At 48.2% G+C, this 25946-nt stretch overlaps 1 protein-coding gene across 4 annotated transcripts in view; it reads right to left on the reverse strand.

Moving 5' to 3' along the window:
• Positions 1-25170, reverse strand: part of sema6d (semaphorin 6D) — a 424805-nt gene extending 399635 nt beyond the window's left edge. For all 4 annotated transcript variants that reach the window (XM_072470609.1, XM_072470613.1, XM_072470606.1 and 1 more), the window contains exon 1: positions 25044-25170. The gene's annotated coding sequence lies outside the window, so the exon portion shown is untranslated. The remainder of the gene's footprint in view (positions 1-25043) is intronic.
• Positions 25171-25946: the final 776 nt, after the last annotated feature.

Genomic DNA, 25946 nt, shown 5'->3' on the forward strand with positions numbered 1-25946 from the left:
GGCAAGGTACTAACATGGAATGACGATTGGCTGTCAGGCAGAAGGCAGAGAGTTGGGATAAAAGGTTCTTTTTCGGAATGGCAACCGGTGACGAGTGATGTCCCGCAGGGTTCAGTGTTGGGGCCACAGCTGTTCTCTTTATATATTAACGATCTAGATGATGGGACTGGGGGCATTCTGGCTAAGTTTGCCGATGATACAAAGATAGGTGGAGGGGCAGGTAGTATGGAGGAGGTGAGGAGGCTGCAGAAAGAATTAGACAGGTTAGGAGAGTGGTCCAAGAAATGGCTGATGAAATTCAACGTGGGCAAGTGCGAGGTCTTGCACTTTGGATAAAAGAATAGAGGCATGGACTATTTTCTAAACGGTGACAAAATTCATAATGCTGAAGTGCAAAGGGACTTGGGAGTTCTAGTCCAGGATTCTCTAAAGGTAAACTTGCAGGTTGAGTCCGTAATTAAGAAAGCAAATGCAATGTTGTCATTTATCTCAAGAGGCTTGGAATATAAAAGCAGGGATGTACTTCTGAAGCTTTATAAAGCATTAGTTAGGCCCCATTTAGAATACTGTGAGCAATTTTGGGCCCCACACCTCAGGAAGGACATACTGGCACTGGAGCGGGTCCGGCGGAGATTCACACGGATGATCCCAGGAATGGTAGGCCTAACATGCGATGAACGTCTAAGGATCCTGGGATTATATTCATTGGAGTTTAGGAGGTTGAGGGGAGATCTAATAGAAACTTACAAGATAATGAATGGCTTAGATAGGGTGGACGTAGGGAAGTTGTTTCCATTAGCAGGGGAGACTAGGACCTGGGGGCACAGCCTTAGAATAAAAGGGAGTCACTTTAGAACAGAGATGAGGAGAAATTTCTTCAGCCAGAGAGTGGTGGGTCTGTGGAATTCATTGCCACAGAGGGCGGTGGAGGCCGGGACGTTGAGTGTCTTTAAGACAGAAGTTGATAAATTCTTGATTTCTCGAGGAATTAAGGGCTATGGAGAGAGAGCGGGTAAATGGAGTTGAAATCAGCCATGATTGAATGGTGGAGTGGACTCGATGGGCCGAATGGCCTTACTTCCGCTCCTATGTCTTATGGTCTTATGGTCTTATGATTTGTGGCCAGAGACTCTCGTGCGAGGATCATAACGTGATTTGCGCCAGCGAGACTAATTTTGAGATTCTCCCCACCCCCGGCTGGTGAGGTAATCTGGCCCATGCCCAGCAAGGGCATGACTAGGTTAGCATTTACACATCATCATTTACATAACCAGGATTGGCTTAAGCCAAATTCATTGAGCCCCTTCAATTCTCCCACACACCGGTGCAATGTGAAGCAAGCGGGAATCACTATGTGGTGACCATGCTTGGGGCGGGGGGCGGGCTCCGGAGCATTGAAGCCACAGAGTGGTCAGGGACATGGCTGGAAAGTGCCCTGGCAGTGCCCCCTGGCACCACCAGGTTGCACTACCAGGGTGCAGGACCTGATGAGAGGGTGGACCTGAAGGAGGGGGGGGGGGGGGGATCCCTGAAGATGAGGGTGACACCATAAAGGGATGTCACTCACTTGAGGAGGGGGCCTGATGGGGGTGGGGGAGGTTCTGTAAGGTTGTCTTAAGATCGGGCGCTCATTATAAATGGCTCCCGATATCCGAGCAGCTGACCTTGCCGGTGTCTTTAGGCCCCGCACACCTCATTCACGGTGTAAGTTATCCCAACCTCCATCCTCCTTTTCGGGGCAGTGAGCCCAGTGTTTCTGATAAATAAATTGGGTCCAAGGTTCAGTCAGAATATGATTAAGCTATCAATGACTAGTAACATAACATGTAACCAGAACATCACATGGAAAACACATGGACATGACAACTACTCTTCGTCTACACAACCTTCTACTTAGGATGATGCCTCCCCCGACCCCCACACCCCCCAACACTAGTTCTTGTGTACTGGTTGTATTACATTAAAACAAAGGTACAGCTTTATATGATATAACTCCAAAGGTGTCCATGCAATAATTGTAACATGATTCTCACAATAATCAAACGCTGCAGTGCAGACCTGCAGATTATCACATTACTTGTGCACAATTTTGCTGTAATCAATGTATCATTTGCAACCTTGTATACTTTAAAGCCATACATTGTGTCATCTGCTATTGTCATGGATGTGGTTAGTTACATGTCTACAATCCTACCCCATGTCTGCTGTGTTATTGATGTCAACCCTCTTTGTTGCTAGTTGCATTTAACATTCACTACTTATAGTAATAACCTATAATTTGCCAAGTGTTGAGTGCCTTGTTAAACACTGAAGCAATCACCATGATTTTCCTTGGAAAGAGTAAAATTCAAACCAATCCAGCTTCCCGTCTCACACATAAAAGAGATATAATTCAAACATGCACTGATTTCTCCCACTTTTCTTTTTGAATAGAGTTACGTAGGGGCCGTGTGGGTACTCATTATTGGGCTTTCATAGATGCAAATCATATGAGCTCTTTTTCTAAACAGATGGAGGAAATTTCCTTAATGAAGGTAATGGACCAAATTTTGCATTCAGCAGCAAAGCGATAGTACTCTCTGCTGGAGAGAGCTACTCTACTGTCTAAGGTCTAGCGGTCCCTCCTGTAGCGTGGCTTTCACCTTCTTCAATGTTCAATTAATTTTGGCACCAGCTACGGGGGATCTCTGATTTCCAGCAATAACGAGACCATCAAGAAGACTAAGCAGTCAATCACATTGAAGGCTTCTCACAGACAGGAAGTAACAAGTAAGTTTTATCATTCATTTGTAACTTGAAAGAAGGCGAAGTAATGATTGAAATATACACATACGATTAAGATCAAAACTGAAGCATAACATTTGGAAAATATGTTCAAAAATAAATGGAACTTTATCATGGAAATGAGAAATTTGACCTACCAAAGATACAAAGTAAAATTTTCAGAACCAAAGAGGTTGTTTAGCACTATTTATGACTTAGTATGCTATTAAAAACCCAGCGGATGTGGATTGGGAGCAGCTGTTTGAGGGTAAATCCACATTTGATATGTGGGAATCTTTTCTCACAGCTGATTAGAATGCAGGACAGGCATGACCCTGTGAAAATGAAGGACAGAAATGGCAGGATTAGGGAACCATGGATGACAGGGGAAATTGTGAGACTAGTCAAAAAGAAAAAAGAAGCAAACATAAAGTCGAGGCAACTAAAAAATTGAAGCTTTTGAACAATACAGGGAAAGTAGGAACAAACTCAAACGGGGAGTTAGGAGGGCTAAAAGAGGCCATGAAATGTCATTGGCAAGCAGGGTCAAGGGCTTTTATACATATGCAAGGAACAAGAGGGTAGCTAGGGAAAGAGAAGACCCACGCAAAGACAAAGGAGGGAAGTTATGCGTGGAGTCAGAGGAAGTGGGTGAGATCCTTAATGAGTACTTTGCATCAGTATTCACCAAGGAGAGGGATATTACGGAGGTTGTGCTTAGGGATGGGTGTGTGAATACTCTAGGACATGTCAGTATAATGAAGGAGGAAGTGTTAGATATATTAAAACACATTAAGGTAGACAGGACCCCTGGGTCAGATCGGACATATCCCAGGTTTCTGTGGGAGGCAATAGAGTAAATAGCTGGGCCTTAACGGATATCTTTGCATCACCTTTGGCCACTGGCAAGGGGCGGGATTCTCCCCTACCCGGCAGGGCGGGCCATACCGGTGCCGAGGAGTGGCGCGAACCACTCCAGCGTCGGGCCGCCCCGAAGGTGTGGAATCCTCCGCACCTTCAGGGGCTAGGCCGGCGCTGGCGGGGTTGGTGCCGTGCCTCCGGTGCCGAAGGTCCTCTGTCAGCCGGCGCAAGTTGGCGCATGCGCGGGAGCACCAGCGTGTGCTGGCGCCATCCCAGCACATGCGCAGGGGGGTTCTTCTCCGCGCCGGCCATGGCGGAGGTTGACAGCAGCTGCCGTGGAGTGAAAGAGTGCCCACGGCACAGGCCCGCCCGCGAATCGGTGGGCCCCGATCACGGGCCAGGCCACCATGGGGGCACCCCATGGGGCCAGATCCCCCCGTGTCGCCCCCCCCCCCCCCCGAGGACTCTGCAGGCCACCCGTAGAGCCAGGTCCCGCCGGTACGGACCTGGTTTGATTTGCGCCGGCGGGACTGGCCGAAAACGGGCGGCCACTCGGCCCATCGCAGGCTGCCCCCGCCAAAAAAACGGTGCCAGAGAATTCGGCAGCCAGCATCAGGGCGGGATTCACGCCGCCCCCCGGTGATTCTCCGACCTGGCGGGGGGGGTCGGAGAATCCTGCCAAAGTTCCAGAAGATTGGAGAATAGCCAATTTTGTCCCTTTGTTTGAGAAAGGAAGCAGGGATAATCCAGGTAATTATAAGCCGGTGAGCCTGACGTCAGTGGTGATGAAGCTGAGGGACAGGAGTTATTCACATTTGGAAGTGGATGGACTTGTTAGTGATAGGCAACATGGTTTTGTGTGGGGAAGGTCATGTCTTACCAACTTGATAGGGTTTTTATGGAGATGACAAAATTAATTGATGAAGGAAAGACCATGGATGTCGTCTACATGGACTTTAGTAAGGTGTTTAACATGGTCCCTCATGGCAGACTGGTACAAAAGGTAAAGTTTCATGGGATTCAGGGTGTGCTAGCTAGATGGATACAGAACTGGCTTGGCAACAGGAGACAGAGACTAACTGTGAAAGGGTTTTTTCCAGAATGGAGATCTGTAACTAGTTGTATTCCATAGGGATCAGTGCTGGAACCACTGTTGTTTATAATATATATATATATATGATCTGAAGGAAAATGCAGATGGTCTGATTAGCAAGTTTGCAGATGACACTAAGATAGGTGGAGTTGCAGATAGCGAAGGGGATTGAAGAGATTACAATAGAATGTAGATAGATTGGAGATTTGGGCAGAGAAATGGCAGATCGAGTTCAATTCTGAAAAATGCGAGGTGATGCATTTTGGAAGATCAAATTCAGGTGTGAATTATACTGTAAATGGCGGAATCCTTGGGAGCATTGACATACAGAGGGATCTGGGTGTCGAGGTCCATAGTTCCATGAAAGTGGCAATGCAGGTGGATAAGGTGGTCAAGAAAGCATACGGCATGCTTGCCTTCATCGGCTGGGCTTTGAGTATAAGAGTTGGCAGGTCATATTACAGTTGTATAAAACTTTAGTTAGGCCACATTTGGAATATTCCGTGCAGTTCTGGTCACCACACAACCAGAACGATGTGGATGCTTTGGAGAGAGTGCAGAAAAGGTTTACCAGCATGTTGCCTGGTGTGGAGGGTGTTAGCTATGAAGAGAGGTTGAATAAACTTGGATTATTTTCATTGGAAAAACGAAGACTGAGGGGAGACCTGATTGAGGCCTACAAAATTACAAGAGGTATAGACAGGGTGAATAGTCAGAAGCTTTTTCCCAGGGTGGAAGACTCAATTACAAGGGGGCGCAGGTTCAAGGGGGAATGTTTAGGAGAGATATATGAGAAAAGTTTTTCATGCAGAGTGTGGTGTGTCCCTGGAACGCGTTGCTAGTGAAGTGGTGGAGGCAAGCACGATAGCAATGTTTAAGATGTATCTTGATAGACACATGAAAGGGTGGGGAATGGAGGAATACAGATTGTTTGGACAATAAGTAGTGGGGCTAAATAAGGAATCTGGATCGGAACAGGCTTGGTGGGCCGGAGGGCCTGTTCCTGTGCTTTATTGTTCATCAGTGTCTTTATTTTCCTTTTACCACTGAAATACCCCTACATAAAATCAGGTTTCTGCAGGGTGCTCGACGATGATGGTGATCATGGGCGAAATTCTCCTGAAACGGCGCGATGTCCGCCGACTGGCGCACAAAACGGCGCCAATCAGACGGGCATCGCGCCGCCCCAAAGGTGCGGAATACTCCGCATCTTTGGGGGCCGAGCCCCAACATTGAGGGGTTAGGCCGGCGCCGGAGGAATTTCCGCCGCGCCAGCTGGCGTAAACGGCCTTTGTTGCCCCGCCAGCTGGCACGGAAATGACATCCCCGGGTGGCGCATGCGCAGGAGCGTCAGCGGCCGCTGACAGTTTCCCACGCATGCGCAGTGGAGGGAGTCTCTTCCGCCTCCGCCATGGTGGCGACCGTGGCGGAGGCGGAAGGGAAAGAGTGCCCCCACGGCACAGGCCCGCCCGCGGATCGGTGGGCCCCGATCGCGGGCCAGGCCACCGTGGGGGCACCCCCCCGGGGCCAGATCGCCCCGCCCACGCCGCCTTGTCCCGCCGTTCAAAAGGTGGTTTAATCCATGCTGGCGGGACAGGCAATTTATCGGCGGGACTTCGGCCCATCCGGGCTGGAGAATCAAGCGGGGGATTCGCCAACCGGCGCGGCGCGATTCCCGCCCCCGCCGAATCTCCGGTGCCGGAGACTTCGGCAACCGGCGGGGGCGGGATTCACGCAAGCCCCCAGCGATTCTCCGACCCGGCGGGGGGGTCGGAGAATGACGCCCCAGGTACTTATTTTCTACAATTCTTGGCATTCAGGTAGTCAGTGTTTCATAAAAGTCTTTGGAACCACCAATTACTTCAAGCTATCTCAAGGCAAGGCACTAGCAGATGACTACGGATCCCACAAAAAAATGAAATTAGGTCTTGGACCAGCCATGAACTCACTGTACAATTGAGCTTTGAATGGCAGAACAGGCTAAATGGCCTAACGGCTGTTCCTATATTCCAAAGCTTTTAAAGCATCATCGCTTCCATGGATCAAAAAAAACCTGATTAAAATCTTAAAACTTTTTTTAAAAAACAATATTTTCAGAAGCCCTCAATTTTACTGAGAAGTCCTGAAAAAATTTAGAAAATTTAAAAGTTAAAACTTCAGGACATTGGTCTATTTTCTGCATTCAAATGCGCACATTGATTGTGGCTTTTAAGTGTTGCAGCCTCATTCTCTTACACACTTCGTCCTTCTGAATCTTATGGAACTTCCATGTTGTGACCAACTGCTCCAGTGACGGAGAGCAGAATATTCCATGAAGTTTTATCATTTGCATTAAAAGATCTAGTTTAGATTTCAAATTTCATGCGTAAATTATTCATGTAAATGGATTTTTTTTTGTTGCATCGGTCGAAATGATAGTTGCTGTGTCTACAGCAGCACATAGATCATACAGTTTCTGGGTCTGTGCATCTAAATATGCTGCGGGAGAAAATCAGTATGCATCCCTCACACATTCCTCTTAATATTCAACCCTCGGCAATTTAACACTCAGGTTAAAGAAGCCTCGCAGAAATCAAATAACCAAAAACTTGGACCAGAACATGAGCAAATCATGAAAAGAGACAATTATAAATATCCAAGATCTCAGAGGATAAGCAGATTCAATATACACCTCTTTAGTTAGGCTCAGTTTTCACATTAGCATTTTTTGTGTCTCCAGAAGTGCTGCTAGGCAATGAGATGAATTCCTCTGGCACGGAAAGTGAGCGAAGCCAGTTGAGTGGCTGCTGACTTGCATACGATTTGTAAATTAGCAAAGAAAATAAGCCTTGCAATGTGCAGGTGGAAAACAATGGTTTGCATTACCATACAACAACCTGTTTCAGCGACGCTGTAAATCAAAAATTACAAAGCTGTTCTGGAAAGAGTGGGATAGGAATAAAAGATCAGCTTGCAGAAAGGAGCAAGGTAAATTCACTGCAAGCAGGGCACTATCTAGAATCAAAACTGGCAAGCGAGTGAAGCCTGATGAGAAAAATGCAGTCAATCATTTCACAACAGGACTGCTTTGATCTCACCTGAATTTCCTTAATTTCTTTTTGTCCACCAGGGATTGGAAAAGGAAAAGATAAATTCACTGAAGTATCATGAGATACACCAGAGTTCCATCTCAGTATACGTGTAGCTTCAAAAGGATGTACACCAGTATCTGGTGCCCTCATTTGGTAGCTCCTGACCTTGCTTCATCTACTTTCCTTTAAACCTTTTCTTTTTAGCTGTAACAATGATTTGATTTGATTTGATTTACTGTCACATGTACCGACGTACAGTGAAAAGTATTTTTCTGCGGCCGAGGGAACGTACACAGTACGTACATAGTAGACAAAAAAAGAATAATCGACAAGAGTACATTGACAAATGGTCAGTGGAAAAGAATTTTAGTAAGTCAGAACAATGATAAGAGATAAAAGAAAAGGGTCTGGGTGAGAGAACTCGCAGAGTCGCCATGCTCCGGTGCCATCTCGGATCTTTGAGTTACTTTACTGGAGGCCATAGCAAAGTGGCACAAGATCAGACAGCTCCAGTGATGTGGCAGCAGCCCACTAGCCTCGCACATCAATGGTTACAGGTTTGAAAAGCAACAAGGCTGTCAGTCACTCCCCCAGTCTGACTTCCATGATTATCATATCTAAAGGTAGCCCTCGGAGGATCTGGAGGTCCTTCCTGCGCTCATTAATTAAGGGATGTTCATTCAGAGAGAACTCCCTTTGCTAACAGGAACTCGTACTAGCATCCGCCAAATCCATGGTGAAACACAGCAGGTTCTTCCCGGAGGTGGAGGACAGATGTGAACGGTGCCAAAGAGGCCGGGCCAACCACGCCCACATGTTCTGGTCTTGCTCCAGACTTGCTGGGTACTGGAGAGCCTTCTTCGAGGCAATGTCCAAAGTGGTGGGGATTGTCGTGTTAGGTACACTGGCCTAACACTGGCTGCAACTGGATGCAGCGTAGATCAGAAAGATACCCCAGAACTTGAAGTTAGTTCAATCAGGTTTATTGAACTAATAGCACAGTTAGCACAGTTCTCTGTGAGTTTGACTCTGCTAACTTAAATGTGGTTACTCTGTCTGACAGAACCAGACTAGCTCTTAGCCACGTGGTGGAGGTGTGAGATTGTAACAACACCTTGACTGACTCTCGAGATGTTCATCAGTGGAAAGAGGCGGAGTGTGAGTACCTCGTGTCTTTTATAGTCATATCCCACCCCTGAGTGTCCTGCCTGCTTATTGGTCATGTCCTGTTCTCTGTGTCCATTAGCTGCTTGTCTGTGTATCATTATGTTGTGTCCGCATATCATGACATCTCCCTTTTTTTTAATGTTTGAATGACATATGTGAATGTATTTACAAGAATAGGCCAATATTAACATATATACATGCAGTGGATGTGAACATATGTACATGTGAAAACAGCTGTCTAATGCAAGAACACAGAACATAGCAAACAGAACAAATGTTCATAAGTCCAGTCTTTGTGGCTTGCGTCTGATCCTGGTCGACCGCCGGAGAGGTGGTGGTGGGGACGACAGCGCCTTGATGGGCGGGACTGAAGCCTGAATGGTGGCCTCATGAGTCGAGGTATCAAGGGGTGGCAGGAAACGGAGAAGAATGCGGTTGTGGGGAGGCAACTTTGCGCAGTGCCCATCTGTTTCGTCGCACAAAAGAACCATCAGCCAGACACACAGCGTACGAGCAGGGGGCAGCCTGTCGAACAACGACAGCTGGAGCTGACCAGCCTCCATCAGGAACCTTGACCAGAACAGTGTCTGACGGGGATAACACGGGCAAATCGGTGGCATGAGCATCATAGCCCTGTTTTTGCCGGTCTCGGAGTTGCTGCACCTTCTGCAGCACCGGGAGGCGATCCCGGTTGGGCACGTGTATGGTTGGAAGTGTCGATCGCAGGTCCCTGTTCATCAGGAGTTGAGCCAGCGACATGCCAGTGGACAGTGGGGTCGCCTTGTACGCAAGCAGCGCAAGGTGAATGTCAGACGCAGAATTCGTGGCCTTGCAGATGAGCTGCTTCACTATGTGCACCCCTCTCTCCACTTTTCCGTTTGACTGCGGATAGTGTGGGCTGGAAGTGACGTGTTTGAACTGATACGACTGGGCAAACAGAGACCATTCATGGCTGCTGAAGCACGGGCCATTGTCACTCATGAGAGTGAGTGGGATACCATGCCTGGAGAACGTCTCCTTACAGGTCTTGATAACGGTCCAAGATGTGAGGTCTGAGAGCTTCACGACTTCAGGGTAATTGGAAAAGTAATGAATGATTAACATGTAATCATGACCATTTGTATGAAAGAGGTCGATGCCAACCTTGGACCACAGAGAGGTTTCGATTTCATGCTGCTGAAGTGTCTCCTTACTCTGCGCTGGCTGGAAGCATTGACAGGTCGCACAGTTAAGGACCATATTGCGATGTCTTGGCTGATCCCGGGCCAGTAGACAACCTGCCTGGCTCTGCATCTGCACTTTTCCACGCCCAGGTGGCCCTCATGGATTTGACGGAGCACCAAGCTCTGGAGACTGTGCGGAATTACAATCCGGTCCAGTTTGAGGAGGATACCATCAACCACCGTCAGGTCGTCCGTTACATTGAAAAATTGAGGGCACTGCCCTTTTTGCCAGCCATTGGCGAGGTGTTGCATAACACACTGCAAGAGTGGGTCTTTGGCTGTCTCCTCACGGATACGAATCACCTTCTCATCAGATGCCGGGAGGGTGCTCGTACACAGCTGCACCTGTGATTCAACCTGTGACTCAATTTGCCGGATGATGTTCAGTGGTTCACTAGGCACGGTGATGGAGCAGGACAGTGTATCGGCAATGATGAGCTCCTTGCCAGGCGTGTAGACCAGGTCAAAGTCGTACCTTCTGAGTTTGAGGAGGATGCGCTGCAACCGAGGCGTCATGTCATTAAGGTCCTTGTGGATAATATGGACCAGGGGCCTAAGATCCGTCTCGACTGTGAATGTCGGCAGGCCGTAGGCATAGTCATGAAACTTGAGAATGCCAGTGACAAGGCTCAGGCGTTCCTTCTCGATTTGTGCATACCTTTGTTCGGTGGGCGTCATTGTCCGGTGCCCAGAATGAATGTCATCGCGTTGCAGCAGGACCGCACCGATGCCATCCTGGCTCGCATCTGTCGAGATTTATGTTTCCCTGTCTGGGTTGAAAGATGCCAATACGGGTGCAGTGGTGAGCTTGGCTTTCAGCTCCAACCACTCTGCCTGATGGGCCACCTTCCACTCGAAGGCAGTGGACTTCTTCACTAGGTTTCATAGGGCCGTGGTGTGTGAGGCCATGTTTGGGATGAATTTGCCCAGAAAATTGACCATGCCCAGGAAGCGCAATACTGCCTTCTTGTCTTCTGGGACCTTGATGGCTGCGATGGCCTTGACCTTGTCTGTGTCGGGGCACACGCCCTGCTGAGAGACCTGGTCTCCTAGGAACTTGAGTGTCGACATGCCAAAGCAACATTTTGCCCTGTTCAGCTTCAGGCAATTGGCGTGGACACGGCGGAATACCTGCTGGAGACGGGAAACATGCTCCTCAGGGGTCGTGGACCATATGATGACGTTGTCCATGTACACACGAACCCCTTCCATGCCCTCCATCATCTGCTCCATGATGCGATGAAATATCTCAGATGCCGAGACGATGCCGAACGGCATACGGTTATAGCAGTACCTGCCAAACGGTGTTGAAGGTGCAGAGCCTTCTGCTGGACTCATCCAGCTGGATTTGCCAGAATCCATGTGACGCATCTAACTTCGTGAAAAACCATGCATGTGCCATCTCACTGGTGAGTTCCTCCCGCTTCGGGGTGGGCTGATGTTCACGCATTATATTCTGGTTGAGATCCTTGGGATCAATGCAGATGCGCAGGTCTCCAGAGGGTTTTTTAACCACCACCATCGAGCTGACACAGTCAGTCGGTTCGGTTACCCTGGAAATGATCCCCGGCTGCTGCAGCTCCTTGAGCTGTTCCTTCAGGTGCTCCTTCAGCGGAGCCAGGATCCGGCGTGGTGCATGGACCACTGGCTAGGCATCAGGTCGCAGTAGGCTCTTGTACCGATATGGCAAAGTGCCCATCCCGTCAAACACATCTGGATACTGAGCGAGGATGTCGTCAATGCCAGTTTGAAGATCCACGTTGGAGGATGTTGTTGAATAAACCCGCTGCACCAGGTTTAGCTTTTTGCAGGCATGCGCGCCCAGTAGGGATGCCCTGTCTGGCTTGACAATTTCAAACCTTAGCCGTTCATGGGTACTCCGGTTGGAGACGAGTAGATGGCAGGACCCCAGTGCCGTGATGGCGTTACCGTTATAGTCCAGGAGCTGGCAGGCTGCTGGAAGGACCTTGGGGGGCTTCTTAATGCGTTTGAAGTCTGCCTGTGAGAGGAGGTTGGCAGAAGCACCTGTGTCCAGCTTGAACTGGATGGAGCAGCGGTTGACCTGCAACACCGCACGCCATTCGTCCTCCAAATCCACAGCGAAGATGGGAGGTAAATGCGAGATGAGTTAGGTGTGGCATGTTCACGTGTGGTAATGGTGCCCACTCAGTAGGCGGACTTCAGGCACTCGTCCTCTGGATCCGTTGGACTACCAGGAGCAGAATCCTGTAATCGTGGTTGCACATTCTGGACGCGCCGTCGTCGGAATTGTGAGCGCTGGCCTCTGACTGGTGGTGCGGACCTGCACAAGGCCGCATAGTGTCCAGGCTTCCCGCAGTTTAAACATCGCCTGCCTCTTGCAGGGCAGTGTCCCTTTAAGTGGGCGTTGCCACAGTTCGGGCACGTCATGATGTCAGCGTCGTGGCGTGGTGTACGTCGTTGCACATGCGCTGTCCGATCGGCAGACGTCTGCACCTGCGCAGTGTGGGTGTCGGCTGCTTCATTATCCTGTTCGCATCGCACATGCGTGGGGCTCCGGGAAAAGCGCGCGAGATGGCCGCTGTCTTCAATGCTGAGGTGCTGCATCCGGGAGATGGCCTGCACACTCACTGCCTCATGGGAGGCAAGTTACTAATTTTCAACCGATTTGTATTGGGAATACCGATTTTTTGCGTGCTCATGCACTGTACATGTTTCAATCGCTACTGGCAGGGTCATATGCTTGATTTTTAAGAGCTGCTCTCTCAGAGGATCAGAGTGAACTCCAAACACGGTTTGGTCTCTGATCATGGAGTCAGCAATATCACCAAAGTTGCAGGACAGCGCTAGCAGGCGGAGGCTAGTTAAGAAGGCATTGAAAGATTCATCTTTACCTTGAAGATGTTGTTTGAATATGTAGCGTCGAAGATTTCATTGGTTTCCACTTCACAGTGACTCTCGAACTTGTCCAGGATGGTCTGAAACTTTGTCTTGTCCTGGCCTTCGGTGAAGTTAAACGAGTTGAAGAGTTCGATGGCTTGATCACCCGCTGTTGAGAGGATAAGCGCGATCTTTCTTCCATCAGACGCACCCTCGAGGTCTGAGGCTGCGATGTACAGCAGAAACTTTTGCTTGAATGTCCGCCAGTTGGCACTGAGATTGCCGGAGGTCCTGAGCTGGTGAGGAGCCTGAATCTTCTCCATGGTGCCGGGATACATTTGCTGGTCATCACGGAACGGACTGAGGTAAGCCACCTTAAATTAGTAATCTCCTGGTATCATGTTGTGTTAGGTACACTGGTCTAACACTGCTGCAACTGGATGCAGTTTAGATCAGAAAGATACTCCAGACCTTGAAGTTAGTTCAATCAGGTTTATTGAACTAATAGCACAGTTAGCACAGTTCTCTGTGAGTTTGACTCTCTGCTAACTTAAGTGTGGTTACTCTGTCTGACAGAACCAGACTAGCTCTTAGCCACGTGGTGGAGGTGTGAGATTGTAACAACACTCTTGACTGACTCTCTAGATGTTCATCAGTGGAAAGAGGCGGAGTGTGAGTGCCTCGTGTCTTTTATAGTCAGATCCCACCCCTGAGTGTCCTGCCTGCTTATTGGTCATGTCCTGTTCTCTGTGTCCATTAGCTGCTTGTCTGTATATCATTATGTGTGTGTCCGCATATCATGACAGGGATGAGGGTGGAGCCATGCCCGAAAGTGGAGGTCTTCGGAGTATCAGACCAGCCAGATATCTTCATGGGGAGGAGGGCGGACGCCCTTGCCTTTGTCTCCCTGATCGCCGGCCGTAGAATCCTGCTTGGTTGGCGATCAGCAGCATCACCTAAAGCCGCAGACTAGCTGCCCGACCTATCAGAATTTCTCCAAATGGAGAAAATCAGATTCACCATCCGTGGGTCAGAAGAGGGCTTCCACAAAACATGGGAGCCATTCACCTGACTGTTCCGAGACCTGTTTGTGGCCAACACATAAATAAATAAATAGCCAGTAGCGAAGGAGAAATAGCCAGGACAAGACAGAAAGAGGAAAGCGAGGGAGGACCCGTGGGGATGTGCAAGGTGAGGTAGCAAAACCTAGCAAGAAAGAATGGGGGGCAGCAGTGAAGAAGGGGGAAGAGAGGAAGGGGGGGCCATGGAGAGGGGAGTTGGAGGGGAGGAGGGGGGGGGGGGGGTGGAGGGAGGATTGTAAGCTGAGACAGACAGAGACAGACTGTAAATAGAGAAACCTAAGAAGAAACCTTTGTGGCTGTACAATCCAAGGTGAAACACGCTCCAACAATGTGCCTCAATCCTAAACTCAGAAGGCTTTCGGCCTCTCTGAAAAAGACTGGCAATGAGGAATGGTTTTGCACTGGACTGATTATTGTTTTGGGTTGGAGGGCACAGACCCACAAGCATTCAGTGTAATTTGAGGCTACACCAAAATCATTTTGCACAGAATTCCTTCAGTGGCAGAGAGGAACTTTCATCCTGTTCGTCAGGGGTGAATGTAAAGTAAGCTCAGCACAGTTACTTTTGATTAAATGTAGTCTCCTCCTTTGACTGAGGGAAAAAAAAACAGATTTTTAAAAAAACATCTCAATTGTATTAACATGTCAATTGTAATGTCACTGGCCTGGCGATCCAGAGCCGCAGGCAATTGCTCTGGGGGCACAGGTTCAAATCCCATCATGGCACTGCGGAATTTAAATTCAATTAATAATTTATGAAATCTCGAATTGCTCAGTAATGGTGGCTATCTTGATTTGGTTTATTATTGTCACATGTATTAGTATACAGTGAAAAGTGTTGTTTCATGCATGCTATACAGACAACGCATACCGTACATAGGGAAGGAAGGAGAGACTACAGAATGTAATGTTGCAGCCATAACTGGGATGTAGAGTATCATTGGTTGTTGTATTCCTTTATGGGAAGGAAATCTGCCGTCTTAACCTGCTCTGGCCTACACGTGACTCCAGACCCACAGTGAAGTGGGTGGCTCTTATCTACCCTCTGAAACGGTACAGCAAGTCATTCAGTTCAAGGTCAGTTAGGGATGGGCAACGAATGCTGGCTTGTTCAGCAATGCCCACATCCCATGAAAGAATAGATATATTTTTTTTAAGTTTCGGGTCCACCTTCTCTTCCAGCTAGGATCTCCCCTGCCAAGCTGACAGGGAACCTCAATTAAAAATAACAGGTCCTAGACTTTATCGCGGAACGTTAGGTGGAGGTCAAGAGCAGCAGCAACCCAGGGGGGAGAAGGGGGGGGGCGGGGGGGAGGGTTTTTAGGCTTGTTTTTATTATTGTAAGGGGCGTTTGCCCCATTTTTGTTCTTAGTTTGTTAGATAGTTTAATGTTTAGTGGTTTAAGTTGTTGGAGGGGATGGCGTAAGGCCTCCCTTTTATATTTTCCTTACGTATATTTTCTTTCCTTTTTGGAGTGTTTTGTAAACATTTCTTGAAAACCTTGAATAAACATTTTTTTTTAAATGCACAAATTTTAAAAAAAATAACAGGAGCTACTCCTGGGATCCTAACTGGGCATGCAGGATCCTCACTAACCCCATGGCCGGTTTGATCCTTCGGCGATCACTCACTAACAAGTGTGATTGTCCACCTAAGAAAAACCATGAGCGAAATTCTCCATCCCGCCCCGCCACATTTCTGCCCCGACCCGCCGGCGGGATGCTCCGTTACACCGGCCGGTCAATGGGGTTTCCCATTGTGGGGCAGCCCCACGCCGTTGGGAAACCCCCGGGCGCCGGCAAAACGGAGACTCCTGCCGGCGGAGAATGACGCCCCACATCACTGGCCATGGCTTCTGTGGGTCATTGTGTGGCTGATGAGCCCCATCCTAGAGCCGCTTCTTCGACCGCACGCTTGGCAGGTGTTTCTGGGAGGTGAGATCAGTTCTTGGATTCGAGATTGCTACCATTCCTTTCTCAGGCTACTTTTCTGTGCCTCCTCTTACTGTTGGGTGTCCAAGAAGAATTGTGCCCCTTCAATCAGGAAGTTCCTCTAAGTAGGTCTCTTCTGAGCAATGGTCTACCAGGCATTGACATCTCGGTTGCATTTCTTGAGGTAAGCCTTCAGGGTGTCTTTGAAGTACTTCCGTTGTCCCCCTCTTGTTCAAGAGCTTTCCTTGAGCTGGGCGAAGAAAATTTGCTTTGGCAGTAAGGACTCTGACATCCTAAGCATGTTGCTGGCCTACAGAGTTGGTTTTGGATGATCATGGCCTCAGTGCTGGTGCTCTTGGCTCCTTCAAGGACGCTGATGTTAGTCATCCCAGCTGATACGAAGAATCCATCTCAGACAGCATTGATGGTACCGCTCCAGCCTTGAGTTGGCATCTGTACGTAGTCCAAGTTTTTGAGCCGTATAGAAAAGTTGAGAGGACGACTGCCTTGTACACGAGGATCTTGATATCAGCACCGATGACCCGGTTGTCAAAGACTCTCGTCCTTATTCGTCCGAAGGAGGCGCTCGCGAATTGGACACAATGTTGGATCTCCACATCGATGCTAGCGTTAAATGAGAGGTGGCACCCAGGTAGGGGAATTGTTCCACATTTGGTCAGGTCTCTCCATTGATCTTGATGGAGTGGACATCGTCAACAGGATGGATGGAAAACTTGATGGAGGGAGAGATAGGTCTTGCCCTGGCTTGCAAATTCTCTTCTGAGAGTGGAGACGGCGATGTCATATTGAACTTCCACGAGCGATGTCAATGTCATTTTCTTCTTGGATTGAAAGGTTTTCCATCCATCCTGTAGACAATGTCCACTCCACTGGGAAGCTTGTTCTTGACAAGATGAAGAATGATCGCAATGAAGGTGGAGCAATGTCACATCCCTGCTTGACTCCAGTCTCGACATCGAGGATTTCTGCCTTATTCCGTCGGTGAGGAACTGTCGCCAACATCTTGGCGTGGAGGAGTCAGGATGTTTATGAATTTCTCTGAACAGCCGACCCTTGACAGAGTCTTCCATAGCACTTCCCGACTGACTGAATTGAAAGCCTTGGTCAGTTTGATGAAGGCCATGTCGGGTGGTTGATGTTGCTCCTGGCAATTCTCTTGAAGTTGCCGAGCAATGACAATCATGTCCGCTGTTCCACGGTTTGGTTGGAAGCCACACTGGCTTTTGGAGGGATTTCTTCCGAGCCTGGAAGAAAGCAACTGCCGAGGATCTTCCCAGCAATGGAAAGTAGGGAGATTCCTCAGTAATTCCCACAGTTCGTTTTGTCTTCTTTCTTGAAGATGGCGGCGATGACGGCATCCCTGGGGACGGCAGGAATTTCTTCCCTGTCCCAGATTTTCAGAAACAATTGATGGAGATGACAGTAAGAAGTCTTACAACAGCAGGTTAAAGTCCAACAGTTTTGTTTCAAATCACTAGCTTGCGGAGAGTTCTCCAAGGCGGTCTTCAGGATGCGCGACAAAGCAAAATCGCCGAACAGAAACTTATAGCCAAGTTCCGCACACATGAGTACGGCCACAACTGGGACCTTGGATTCATGTTACACTACATTCACCCCCCACCATCTGGCCTGGGCTTGCGAAATCCTACCAACTGTCCTGGCTTGAGACGATTCACACCTCTTTAACCTGGGTTACCCCCTATCTCTGGATCTGTAAAGACATAATTACCTGCAAATGCTCGCATTGAAAGCATTGTCTTGCATCTTTGACTTTGTCTATATATATGTTTCTGGAACCTACCTCTTCATTCACCTGAGGAAGGAGCAGTGCTCCGAAAGCTAGTGATTTGAAACAAACCTGTTGGACTTTAACCGAGTGTTGTAAGACTTCTTACTGTGCTCACCCCAGTCCAACGTCGGCATCTCCACATGATGGAGATGACAGGTAATCTCTTCTCCTCCATGTTTGAAAATCTCCTCTGGAATTCCGTCCATTCCTGTGGCTTTTCCATTCTTCATGTGTTTAATGGCAGCCTTGTCCAAGATCATCTTTGATGGGGGTTGGGGGATTTCCTCAAAAACGTCCTTATCTATGATTGCATCATGGTTTAGGAGTTCTTTGAAGTGTTCTGTCCATCGAAGGCTGATGTTTTCTCTGTCTCTCAAGAAGGTTCCATTCTTACACCAGTCTGAGAGGCCAGGGTTTTGGGTCCATATATTACCTTGGTGGTACTGATGAAGCTCCGGGTACCATACTTGTCAGCAATGCAAGGAAAGGGGCAGCCTGATACTGTACAACCAATGGTTTCCCAGCCTGAGCAGCTCTGGATTAGCTTCCAGGTTTCTCTGAAGTAGCATCTCTATTGATTTTGATGAATACACATTACCCATCACATAACAGCCGAGCAGGGGTAGAGCCTCAAAACCGCCTCTCTGCAATTTAAAGGCACTTAAGATGAGGCTTTCCACTCCAGCTCCCTTGCACATGCTGGACAGTACCTGGAGAGAAAGTGACACACTTGGGGTATACAATTTCCCAACATACAATTCTGGCATTCACTGGGGAACTGAAGTATAATATCTCCTTTTAGTCTTTAAAAAAACACACATTTTAACTAAGTATTTTTCACCACAAAATGGCAGGAAGACATCTGTCCCCAGAGGTGGCATGGTAGTACAGTGGTTAACACGGTTGCCTCACAGTGCCAGGGACCCGGGTTCAATTCTGATCTTGGTTGACTGTGTGGAGTTTCTCCCTGTGTCTCTGTGGGTTTCCTCTGGGTGCCCCGGTTTCCCACAGTCCAAAGATGTGCAGGTTAGGTGGATTGGCCACGTTAAATTGCCCCTTAGTGTCCAACGATGTGCAGGTTAGGTGGATTGACCAGGCTAAATTGCCCCTTGTCCAAAGGATATGCAGGTTAGGTGGGGTTGCAGGGGTAGGGGGGGGGGGGTTAGGTTGGGTGCTGTTTCAGTGGGTCAGTGCAGACTCAATGGGCAGAATGGCCTCCTTCTGCACTGTAGGGATTCTATGGCTCAACCTTCTCTCTAAGCTCACAGGCTCATCTCCTGTCTTGCTTCTGCAGCATCATTTAATGCCCAATGTTTTCAAACTTAATTGGTTTCCAATTAATGTTATTTCTTCTGTTTGTGCTCTCATTACAATTATTTATTTCTCCGTCTTCATTATTAACTTCTTTCCTTCCAATGCACTTCTCTCTGTTACTTTTTGACTTGGAAAGAAATGTTCAATGGAGACACTCTTATTTTCCACACAAGTCTTTTTAATTTCCCCATTTGTCGTTTTCATTCATTGTTTGAAAACAAAAAGACGTGCTACTTTTATGAAAGCAACGTCACAATTTTAGGGCATCTCAAAATGCTTTACGGCCAATGAAGTACTTGTTGAATGGCAGTGACTGCTGGATTGGGGAAACGCAGCATCCAATTTCTGCACAGCAAGCTCGTACAAACAGCAATGTGATAATGGCCAGATAATCTGTTTTTGGGATGCTGATTGAGGGCTAAATATTGGCCAGGCCACCAGGGATGGCTCCTTTGCTCAACATAGTGCCATGGGATCTTTTACATCCATGTGAGGAGGCAGACTGGGCTTCAGTTTAACCCCACATCTGAAAGAGCTCACCTCTGACAGTGCAGCACTGCTTCAATACTGCACTTACGTGTCAGTTTGATTGCTGTGCTCCAAATACTGAGCCCCTTTCAGACAGGCAAACATAGAACCAACTGAGCTGGAGTGCAGGCATATGGGGCTGGATTCTCCACTCCCCGACGCCGAAATCGCGTTCGGCGAGGGAGCGGAGAATCCCTGATGACGCCAATATTGGGGGGGGTGCCGCTTTCACAATGTTCCGTCCCCTGAAAAGCAACAACAGCCTCAGGCCATTGCCTGAGACCCGCCCCGCGATGCTCCGTCCCCGACCGGCCGAGTTCCCACGGTGTAGGACTCTCATGGTCTCACCCGTCGTGAGCTTAGCATGGCGGCTGCAGACTCAGTCGGCACTGCAACAGTCAGTGGAGGGCCGATCCTCGGGCAGGGTGGGGTTTCATTCGGAGCAGGGGACTATGCGAGCAGCCGAATGGGGGCACTATTTTTGCAGTCAGGCTGTATCTGCCATGGAGCACGGCGCGGCCGCTGCAGGCTGCCGCTGTGTGCATGCGCAGCCATGGACCCGGAAATGCTCAGGGCCGTATCGGCAGCTAGACCTGGGAGCTCTACGCTGCCTCCCTGTTAGCCCCCAGCAAAACGGCAAATCGGTGGCCGTTTTGCGCCAGTTTTTATGCTGATGTGGGGACTTAATCTCCCAAACGGAGAATCCAGTCCATGATTTTCTGTAGCTTTTGAAATATATATCACAATCAGGCTTCCATTTTGTTTAGTATAATTATCTCCTATTCGAGTCTCATACTATTGACTGATGATTATTTTACCCCAACTCTGCATCCCGTCTTTTTGACATGACCTTGTTTCGTGACATAGCCTTTACATCTCGTCACTCACAGTATCCATTATTGTTTTTAAAAAAATATATATTTATTAAAGTTTTTTAACAAAACAAAACAATTTTTTCCTCTTACAAACAATAAACCCCCCCCCCCCCCGTAACAAAATAACACAAAATCGCCCTGGGCAAGATATATACATGGTAAGATGATATATTTACAGAGCTTTATACACTGGCTCTCGCCCGTTCGTGCCAGTTTCCCCCACCCTCCATGTTATCCCCCGCTCGTCCGTCCCCTCAAGCAATCTCTCGTTTCCCCCCCCAGGGTTGCTGCTGCTGCTGACCGACCTTCCTCTAACGCTCCGCGAGGTAGTCTAGGAACGGTTGCCACCGCCTGTAGAACCCCTGCGCAGACCCCCTTAAGGCAAACTTAATCCTTTCCAACTTTATGAACCCAGCCATGTCATTTGTCCAGGCCTCCACGCTAGGGGGCTTCGCCTCCTTCCACATTAGCAAGATCCTTCGCCGGGCTACCAGGGACGCAAAGAGTATCCATTATTGTTAAGGCTCCATTCTGAGCAAATGACTGCCCTGTGATGAAGTTTACCAACATTTCTAGCTCATATGAGAGGAGGAATAAAAGCACAAACGCAGCACTGGGGGTTACCACTTGGATCATCAATAACTACCAGCACTGAGAATTGTGAAGAGGAGGCAGCATTTTGTTTGGGAATGATAATTTCTTCAGAGCCATCAGAACAAAACAAATCCGAGAGCAAAGATTTTCAATCATTTTCCATTAACCAGAGGTGTCTGTTTACACTACAAACATGGCTAATAACCACAGGCTGGAACTCCCCCTTTGACTGCGGGAGATAGGCAAGTAATATTAATGTGTTCTTCTTTCATCTATAATGGCTTACTTGGAGCTTGGCAGGGATCTTTAGAGCAGCAGTGACCACAGTAATATTGATAAAATAAAGAACAGAAAGGCTTTGATGCACAGATGTGGTGAAATGCTAGAGAACTGGCATGGGACACAGATCAGCTATCAGAAAACATTTCTTTTCAGTGCTGCAGGAGTGTATGAGATGTTTGAAAAGCCTTCCAGATATGTGTCATCATTCAGGTCTTAGCGTTATCTATAAAGCACAGGTTTACCAAAGGGTTCCTGCTAATGGAATGAAAGCGAGGCTGCTGGGAGCAAAAATAAGTAATGCAAGAGATCTGGGAGCTTCATTTGAGGTTAGAAGAGCTACTGGGACCAAGAGCAGCAGGAGATAAAGAAAGACTGAGGCCAAGATATTGTTTTGCATCTGCTCCTGCTCCACTATTGTAACTTTGCCTGAAGTGCAACAGAAACCCCACTTGTGGACTGGGGGCAACTCCAAGGAGAGTTTGGGGCCCCAAGAGTTGAACCGGTAAAAAGTTGGACTTCCAGTAACACAGAAGCAATGGCCAGCATAAATATTTCTAGTCATCCTGAAGGCAGTTTCACACTTCTCTTTTAAATACCTCTAAATATTCTGAAGTGTTAATGATGCCAAACACTAGTCAGTTGCATTATTCTTCCCATTTCTCCCAATCAAGAGTTCTAAGTTAACCCAGATCCCTTTCCAATTAATTTCTTCCACTCATCCAACAATGACCTCTAACAGTAAATCTCATTTGTGAAATCACAGCAATGCTGAGGATGATAATATGTAGCCACTTAGGAGCTCTACCTTGAGCTGATCGGGATTCATCTGAAGTTCTGCCCAATTGCACCACTTTAAATACACTTGTCCTACCAAATGTTGCACTCTGGGGTATCATGTAGATCTGGGCAAGCTTCACAAGATGCTACGAGTTGTGGGTCCGCACAATAAAGTAGACTATTAACTAATTGATCAGCTTTCCTGTGCACCTTACAATGACAATCTTGGGAGTTAGGCGGTATACAGCAGTAGTTGTTCTCCAGTTGCTCTGGGATACTGGATAGTTCAATTGCCCTCCTGTTAAGAATGTCTCCAGGTTGTTGAGTCGAACTTTTACATATGGAGAGGCTGAATATGGACCATGGAAAGACCCCCCCCCAACTCTTATTTAGGCACCTTGTGCCTTGAGAAATAACATAATTGGGCAGTCAATGCTTTCCTGAAGTCCTGAAAGGGCGGAGGGGGCTGGTACGGGGGTGGGGGGGTACTGCTGACAAAACACTTGACATTTTTTTGCTGCAGCTTTCATCTAGTTTTATTTTTGATGGGGGTGTTGGGGAGGGGGTTGAGTGGCAGGGGCGGGGGTGGATGGAAAATGCAATTACTGGCTGCTGGAACTACAGAGGCAGCTCATTAAAGAAACTAGCCTAATCTCTCTTCAGTCTATCAGCAAAGTCCAGCTCTTACTAAACTGTGATCCAAGGTACTCTCTTCTGGAAATACAACCTGAATGCGAGTGTCCATCTCCTGCCTACCTTCCAGGAGGGTGAAAAGGATGTAGCAGACGAGTCACACCAGAGTAACAAGATGGTACTAAAATGTTCAGTCTTCACAAATTCAACAATAGATCTTATTTGGATGCTAATATTAAACTAGGAATACACCAACAAAATATTCTCAACTTTGTGACAATTTCACAGTTAACTATGCCCCTGGATCTACCGTTGAGTAGTAATAGCCTAGATTAAGTAGGGACAACTCTGACCATAAACGTTGTGATATGTTTTCATTCAATTGTACAATAACAGAGACATCTTATTGATACAGGCAGTGTTTACTGGAACTGTGCTGCAAACATTGTTTAAAAAAGGGACAAAGTTGCGATTTGTGAAGCGCAAACATTGTATGATTTTAATAACTTAATAATCACAGAATTAAAAATGATTAACATGTCTGTGAATTACCAGCGCCACGATTCTGAAGAATGTAAAGCGCTAAGCTCTAATCTTTCAATATTGCGCTAAATGTAAAAAGAAAAATTGCAAAATAACGGGTTTACAAGACAACTTCTAGTTTTATTTTTAATATTTACGGAAACGCAAAAAATGGGCATTTGACTGAAAACGAAGTGGGGCAGTGAAAGGAGCTTGCACTCTACAACACAGGTCATCTGTTTACTGTGATTAAAGATTCGATGACATAATCCTGGCTGCAAAACACAACTGTGCAAACAAGAGTGAAACTGCGTGTCCGACATTTCACCCAAATATCAAAATAAACGGCAAGAAGTCAAGTAGAATCTGCCCTGCAGAAACTGCCCTTTCTCACATCCGTCCAATACCGTGTGCGCGACACTAAGTGATTTTAATTGCTGAACAGGAGTTGGTGGCATGAAAGGTGATGAACGAGGATCGCATTTATATTTTGTTAAGGCGAGATATGAGACGAGAACAGATAACTGGTGAACACTTTGATGCAATGGCAATAACTCAGCGTGCACTGTAGCTGTAATAGCACCTGTCAGAATGTTAATGCGCATTTCAAAATGGGTTTGGCTCCCGACACCAAAAAGACCAGCGTGATTTATTCTGGCTACCCAAAAGAGATCTCAAATCACACTGCATCAAAGATTATGGTGTGGATTCCTCTAAGGGTAAATAAGGCACAGGGACACTCCTAAAAGAACATTCTTTGTAATCCCCATCTTGGCCAAGTATTATGAGAATCTTTATGCGAATCAGCCACCCCCCAGGGAACGAGGGCGGAATTTGCACAAATAGATAACGGGAAAGAATGTATTTGCCCCTTTTTCATCCCAGTTCCCTGGAGGGGGTTAACAAGACAAGGTGGCCCATTCCAATGGAGTGGAGCAACAGTTCAAATTGTTCAGCATGCAGCACTCCAGGGGGAAGGAAGTCTCATTTTAATTTTAATTTGGCTTTCTTTTTTTTTAAAGGGGGCATTTAAACAAATTTATCCTTCCCTTTCGGGAGAGAGAGAATAAAATGTAGAAGCGTAAATTTGCTCCTAAGCTCGTGAGATGAGATTGGATTTCCATCAGTCGGGACACAAGTAGGAGCAATCGGTGCGAGAGAGAATCCTGAACTCAGAGAACAAGGGCGATGGGAGTCGCCTCTCCGGGCGTCTATCTGAGTGATGTCCCCAAATCTAAAAATCAAACTCCGGGACACAGCGAGACCTTTAAACCGCCCGGGGTGCGGGGGGAGACAGAGAGGAAGAGAACAGTTTTCTAATGAGCTGGCATTTAAATATTATGGCAGCAAAACGTCAATAGAGTCACACATTAAAAAAATATATCTATATCTGAATATACATGCATGCAAACACGTCGAGAAACTGCTTGGTTTAGGAAATCCAAGGCAAACACAGACACAAACATCAGCACCACGGTGAGCAGTAGCAGCAGCAATAATGTCAAATTCCAACCCATCCTCCAAATGCACAGGGAGGGGGGAAGTTGGGGGAAAGTAGTCAGGATTTCCCTGCCACTTCACACATTTGTTGCTACTGCTGCTGTCGGAGGCGGTGACACAAATCTGAAAGGGTGGTCGGTGGATAAAAGACGACTTACTTGAGAAAGATGCTGAGAAGTGGCGGAGGACACACACACACACACACACACAGAGGGAGAGGGAGGTGAGGGGAGCGTCCGCCCTCCACTTGCAACCCAGAAGCTGGGCGGCTGCTCTCCAGCCCAGGGGCTCGCTGACTGACGGCCGCCTCCTCCAATGGGTTGCCGGGGCGGGCGGGTGGGCGGGACCGTTAGCTGGGGGCGAGACCGCTGATTGGCACAGGGCTCCCCATGGGCAGCAGCGCTTCCCGCCAACACCCTGAGGGGACTGCAGGAGCTGAGGGGAGGGAGAGAGGAGGGTGGGGGGTGTGGGGGGGGAGGGGGGGGGGAGAGGTGAGGGGGAGAAAGGGAGGGGGTGGGGTAGAGAGGGAATGGGGGGAGGTGATGGTGGGGAGAGAGAAAGTGAGGGGAGAGAGGAAGGGGAGGTGGGGGAGGGAGGAAGGGGAAGTGGGGGAGGGAGTGAGGGGAGAGAAGGAGGGAGAGAGTGAGGGGTGGGGGAGTGGTGGGTGGGGGAGAGAGGGAGGGGATGTGGTGATGGGGAGAGCGGATGGGAGGGGAGAGAGGAAGGGGAGGTGGGGGAGAGAGGGAGGGAGTGGGGGAGGGAGGGAGGTGGGTGAGGGGGGAGAGAGGGAGGGGGAGAGGAAGGGGAGGTGGGGAGAGGGGGAGGGGAGAGAGGGAGGGAGTGGCGGGTGGGGGAGAGAGGGAGGGGAGGTGGGGAATGGGAGAACACAAATAGAATGGGGGGGGGGGATCGGTGGAAAGGATGTCTTTTGGCCTCTCCACCCCCCCCCCCAAAAAAAAAAAATAATGATCAGAATATATTCTCCATCCTTCCAGCAAAACAGGAATGAATGTTCCCACCTCACAGCCACAAAGCTGTCCACTGAGGCACTCACTTCAAGC

This window comes from Scyliorhinus torazame, chromosome 12 (assembly GCF_047496885.1).
Source record: "Scyliorhinus torazame isolate Kashiwa2021f chromosome 12, sScyTor2.1, whole genome shotgun sequence".
Taxonomy (NCBI): domain Eukaryota; kingdom Metazoa; phylum Chordata; class Chondrichthyes; order Carcharhiniformes; family Scyliorhinidae; genus Scyliorhinus; species Scyliorhinus torazame.